Source organism: Euprymna scolopes, chromosome 46, assembly GCF_053919585.1.
Source record: "Euprymna scolopes isolate OS-2025 chromosome 46, ASM5391958v1, whole genome shotgun sequence".
In the NCBI taxonomy this organism is placed as follows: Eukaryota; Metazoa; Mollusca; class Cephalopoda; order Sepiida; family Sepiolidae; genus Euprymna; species Euprymna scolopes.
Window position 1 is genome coordinate 80,446,788 of NC_136527.1, and position 6,683 is coordinate 80,453,470.

Consider the following 6,683-nt stretch of genomic DNA (forward strand, 5'->3'; position numbering starts at 1 on the left):
AAAAACTGTTAAGACGTGATCTCAGCATAAAAGTTGTATGTTCTTTCATTTTGAAAATTTACATGAGGAAAAAAATTGTTTATTTAAAGAAAATTTTTAACTAAATTAAAGGATCATATTATTTTTCTTTTCAGAGATGAGCCACATACATTACAAAAATGTAGCTTTTTAGTTTTTCTTTGTAGTGAAAATTGAAACTTACTTAGCTAGTATGTATGCATGCTTCAAAGGTTGTGTAACAAAACAAATAGGAAGAAAGCCTAAAATCGTTACGCCCAATTGGTTTTATGGGTAACGATCATAACAACGATGCAGAATGTCGCCATTTCTACTCAGAAGAAACAGGTGAATTAAAAAAGACGCATACAGAATAGAGGACGAGTTAAAAGAAAATGTGCTGCGTATGTAGGCATGTGCAAGTAAACTTAAAATGTAGTGAGTTTTGGAGTTGGACGTTTTGACACCAGAATGTCGAGTTTTGGAGGTTATGTCGGCTTTTGAATGTAATAGTTTTGATAACAGAATATTTACTTTTGGAGTTAATAGTGTTGACAACAAAATGTCGACTTGTGGAGTTTTGAAAACAGAATGTCAAGTTTTGGAGTTAAGAGGGTGTCTTGTGGATTTCGACGTTTTGAAAACAAAGTGTAAAGTTTTGGAGTTGCAAGTTTTCATAACAGAATGTTGAATTTTTTAATTGGAAGTTTTTAAAAACGGGCTGTCGAATTAACCTGATAAGTCGAAGTACTCAGAAATCAAAGGTCTCCTTACCTGGGGATCACACTTGAAAGAGATATATAAATATTTGTATGTTCTCTTCAATTTCTTTTGTACTCAGTATATTTTTGCATATGACATAACTAATATTTCTTCTATGCAAATCTCTCTTGCACTTGGTTCACCAGGTATATTTGCCAGGTAGTTTTTAAAATTATTTTGTCTAATTTAAGTTCCTCCTATAATTACTTGAATACAGATTTTTTACAGATTAGTTTCTGTTCTATGTTGTACATAAAACCCTGGTATTTCGTTGTATTTTTTCTACCTCTATTTAACCAAATAATATTGGGGACATTAACTCCTAAGGTTGATTCTTTCTCCTTCTTTTCGCATTTTTTTTTATTACATTTTCACCCCAAACAAGGCAAATTGCCACTTTGGTGTAGGGGGCTACTATCAGGGGCAACAACTACTGGGGTACTATGTAGGGATTTGGGCAGCAAGGTGTCGGTTCACGTTACACTTGAACTTCTGCACGTCAGTACTGTTGGGGAAGCAGGGACCTGGAATAGAATTCCAAAGTCTAGCGGTTCTGGGGAAGAAACTATTGGAGTAAAAAGATCTTTTACATCTAGGGATCTCTACAGTGTGAGGGTGGGATTTAGCAGCCTGTCGGGTTTGTCGAGGGTGCACACGTCGTGGGGCCACAAGTGATTGCAGTTCGTCAGAGCATTCACCACTAAAATACTTGTAGAAAAGGCAGAGGGATGCAACATTTCGACGATGGGACAGAGGCTGAAGCTTAGATGCCAGTTCAGGGCCTATCAGATTTGCGACTCTCTTTTGAACCTTGTCAAGGAGCGAGACACTAGTAGCAGATGCACCAGCCCAGATGTGGCAGCAATACTCCATACATGGGCGAATGGTGGCCTTATAGAGGTACAGGATACTTTCGGGTGTTAGTAGTTTTCTAGCACGGTAGAGAGAGCCCACCTTTCTTGCAGCGGCCCTGGCAATGCCTTCAATGTAATTGTTCCAACTCATGTTTCCTGTGAACGTTAGGCCAAGGAGTTTGAAAGATGTACTCTCAGATAAAGAGTCGTTGGCCATTGCTATAGGTGGTAGAGAAGGTTTCTTGTAATTATTGAATGAAACTAGTTTAGTCTTGGCAGCATTGAACGCGACCAACCACTTTTGTCCCCATTCCACTACAGATTGGAGGTCTTCCTCTAGTGTTTCTGCCATTTCTTTAGAAATGTGTTCATTCGTCTTCCTGTCGTGCCTGCCATAGAGTGTAGTGTCATCAGCATATATACCCATCTCAGAGGCAATGTTGTCGGGGAGGTCATTTATGAATATCAGGAACAATAGAGGTCCAAGGATAGAATCCTGGGGCACCCCCGCATTTATATCATATTGTTTAGATGTACGACCGTCGAGGACAACCTGGATTTTTCTCTTATCTAAGAAGGATTTAATTATGTTAAGTATTCTACCAGTGATACCGTGTGATCTGATTTTACTGAGGAGACCCTCATGCCATACCCTGTCAAAAGCCTTAGATATATCTAGAGCTACCGCTCTGCCCTCCCCCGCGTTGTCCAGTGAATGGTATATACGTTCAGAGATCACAGTTAGGATGTCTGCTGTGGAACGGGCTTGTCTATTTTATTAAGTCAGCTTTAATAGCTCCGTTTTCTAAGCACGTAGTTGATATAAAACCCTGGCATTTCGTTTAAATATTTTCCTCCATTTTCTCATCATATCTATTCAATAACATAACATTATTATTGTCGATGGCAACTTCAATGCACAGTTAGGCAGGAACCAATGCCGAAAATTTGCATATCATAAAACGTCAAATAAAAGCATAATATTTTATAATAGAAAATGATCTGATCTATGTCAATACTCGTTTTCTAAATTAGAGAGAAGGAAAACAATGGACGTTGACATATCGAGATGAACGCAATAGTTCCAAATCTGTGAAGCATATCACTCAAACGGAGGCATTTTCTAATTACAACGGGATCAAATAATGTGATGTCTGTAACAAAAATCACGTCACACTGCTAAATGGTATTACGTCATATTCGCAAACATTTAAATATTTCATACGATACTGTAATAGCTTTTAGAAATTGTCGTCATTTCCGTTTCAGATACGGCATTTTATAAAGCTGTAGTAGAAACCTGGATGACGGTGTTTTTTCAGGTTACAATGTTGAATACAATGTTTTTCCAGCTGCTGGTTACAATATTGGCTCCATGGTGTTATTTATGATGTTATTTGATTATTACCTGATGCCAAACATTTTCCCATCATTTTCGTTCCTCCAACCGAGAGATCTTTTAAAGATTCTAACCGTCCCTTCAAGTGCTATTATTTACATCTCTTCTGCACTTGGTTCATCAGGTATATTTACCAGATATTTTTTAGAATTCGCTTTCATTAGCCCAGTTTTTTTTACATTGAGTTCACCACTTATCAAGGCCCAAGGGCCACTCGGGGATAAGGGTTATTGTGTGTACAGTAATCAATGGGATAGTGTAGCAATAGTATTGGAGAATTGGTAAGGTGTCATTACTTGGGGGGGCGGTTCATCAGGAATTTGTTTGTGTTGGACTTGAAGACCTCTAGGTTGAATCGCAAGGGAAACAGGCAAGTGGAACAGAGTTCCACAGGCGTGCAGTTCTAAGAAAGAAGCTATGTTCATGGTATCTACGTTTTGATTTAGGCACAGATAAGGAGTAGGGGAAATTATTGACTGTGGTTTCAGCTAGTAAAGTGTTTTTTTGAAAAAGATTAGCGAAGGGGGACAAGAGAATGGAGCTCTGACGAGCACTTGCCATGGAAATAACGATAGAACAAAGATAGGCTCGCTATGTCTCTTCTGTGGGAAAGAGGTTGCAGGAAGAGAAAAGGGCATCCCCCACTAAGCCACGAAGTCTATTTTGTACTCTGTCAAGTTAGGATAGGCTGTTTTTAGCAGCTCCTGCCCAGATGTGGCAGCAGTACTCCATCCTTGGACGTACTTAATTTTTATAGAGATAGAGAATTGCATCATTAATCAGATATCTTCTGGAGTGGTAGAAGGATCCCACCATTTTCCCAGCGACCTTGGCCATAGACTTGACATATGTGTTCCATTTCAGATCAGGAGTAAAGGTCAACCCCAGAATCTTATCAAAACATGGGCCTCCCCTAGACGAGAGCCATCCATTTCAATTGATGCCAGATGGGGATCAGAGCATTTATGATGTAGATAGGAGCTTGGTCTTAGATGCATTAAAGGTAACTAGCCACCTCTTTCCCCATTGTACCATGTGCTCAAGATCTGAGGACAGAGAATCGGAGAGAACTTTGTCATTTACGGCCTTTGATGTGTTGCCATAGAGTCATATCATCAGCATAGATGTCAACGAAAGATTTTAGTATGTGTTTTGGGAGATCATTGATGTAGATCAGGAAGAGGGTTGGGCCCAGTATAGACTCCTGAGGGACTCCAGCATTAATACTGTGGGTCGCTGATTTCTGCCTATCAACCACTACTCTTATGAGCCTATCAGAGAGAAATGATTTAATGATCGAGAAAACATTTCCAGTTATACCGTAGCTGGAAATCTTGTGTAGTAGGCCTTTATGCCAAACCTTATCAAAGGCCTTGGATATGTTAAGAGCAATATGTCGAATGAGGCCTTTGTGGAGAGATTAGCTAATCCTATGAGATATAACCATTAGCACATCTGCTGTAGATCTAGCAGAACGGAAACCATATTGCGTGTCGCTAAGAAGGTTCTTTCTGCTGAGGTGATTGACTACTTCTCTATTTATTGTGGATTCCAGCAACTTACTCATGACACACAGGAGACTTATTGGTCTGTACTGAGAGGGAGGTGACTTCTCAATTGAATTCTTAAATACAGGGCATACTGGTGAGGTTTTCCAAAGTGTTGGGAAGCACTTCTCCTTAAGACAACGCTTAAACAGTTTGGTAAGTATGGGGGCAAGTTCTGGTTGTAATTTTTTTAACACTATAATTGGAATACCGTCGGGACCAGTTGCTTTACTAGAGTCAAGGTTCTTGATTAGCTTGGCGACCTCATGCACAGATATTTGTATGATGCATAGCGTGTTGTCTGTTATAGGAGGGAATACGGTGAGTTGATTGCCTTCATCGCACAGGGTAGAATTTGCCGCAAAGTTCTTGGCAAGTAGTTTGGCCTTGTCGGATGGTGTCAAGATGACCTCTGGTCCATTGATAATGGTTGGGATAGAATGCACGTGTCTGTTCAGGATCCTATTTGCTATTTGCCAGAACTGGTGGGAACCAAGCCGCTGCTCAGCTACTTTGGATTTAACGGATTGAGCATATAGTTATCTTGCACTTTTTATTACTCTTTTACAGTGGTTGCTGGCGCCCCTGAAAGCAGATTTAGTTTCAGTGCATCTATTACGTTGGTAGCTATGGAAAAAGTGATTTTTGTGTGCGATGGCAGCAGCCCATTCAGGGGAGAACCATGGCTGGCTGTTAGGTTTTTGTTGGAATTTTTTGGATGGTATGAATTGGTCTATGCCTACAATTAACGATTCGGTCAGGTTTGATAATATATAGAACACATCCTTTTTAAACAGGGAATGGAGAGGTATATCAGATATGAATGTACAGAAGCTATCCCAATCCGCCATAGAGTATTGGTATAAAGTACAGTAGAGAGGTACGTCTGTAGATTTATTATATTTCATTTTTATCTTAACTGATCCAATGCAGTGGTCAGAGGATCCCAGAGGAGATAGAACGGAACATGAGCATAGCTCAGGGCAAGTGGATAGAAAAAGGTCTAGAAGGCTTGCTTACTGACTGGTAGTATCAGGCACACAGGTGGGCTCACAAACCATCTGAGTGAGGTCATAGGCAATGGCAAAATCATGAAAGAACCTTCCCTCATCATCAGTCTTATTTGGGTGGGTCAGCCATCGTTAGCTGAGGGTTGAGCAGACAGGATGTGGCCAATTTTCTCTGATATACTTTTAAAGACAAGTATGATTGATACCTTCTTAAGATTTCAGTTTCTCTTTATGTCGTACATAAATCCTTGGTATTTTGTCATTTTCTCCCTCACTTCTCTGTTCAGGCCAGCATCATTAGGGACGCTTACTTCAACTAGGGTTGCCACATTCTCCTTCTTGCTCCATATCACTATGTCAGGCTTCCATATTTGTTTTCATATAACTTAACAAATTTTACTTTTGGGAAACAGAACCACATATTTCACAATAATGTAGTTTGTCTCCTTTTTCATTTTTCTTATCATTTTGTTTAAGCCAGAGATGGGGTTGTCTCCCGTATGTGTTCTCATATGATGCAGCAAATTTGATCCTCTGCAAAAGAAGAACCACATACGTCAAAAGAATATGGTCTTTCTCTCGGACTTGTTCTCATATGATTTAACAAATTTGATTTCCTTGTGAAAGAAAACCCACATACTTAAAAAGAATATGGTTTCTCTCTTTTTTCATTTTTCTTATCATTTTGTTTAAGCCAGGGATGGGGCATCCTACCAGATGCCAAACATACACCTGCTATTTTAGACACTCCAACTGAGAGATCTTTTTAAGATTCTAAGTGCAATTGTTTGAATCTCCTTTGCACTTGGTTTACCTGGTATATTTGTAAGATAGTTTGTAAAATTCTTTTTCATAAGTCCGGTTGCTCCTATAATTACTGGAATGATAGAGATCTTCTTAAGGTTCCAGTTTCTTTTCATGTCATACATAAGACCCTGGTATTTGGTAATCTTTTCCCTCTCAGCTCTGTTTAACCCAGCATCATTCGGGACACTAACTTCCACCAAGGTTGCTTCCTTCTCCTTCTTGTCCCATATTACAATGTCGGGTTTTATAGCTCCGTTTCTCTCTATGTATTTTCATATGATGCAACAAATGTAACTGCACACATCAC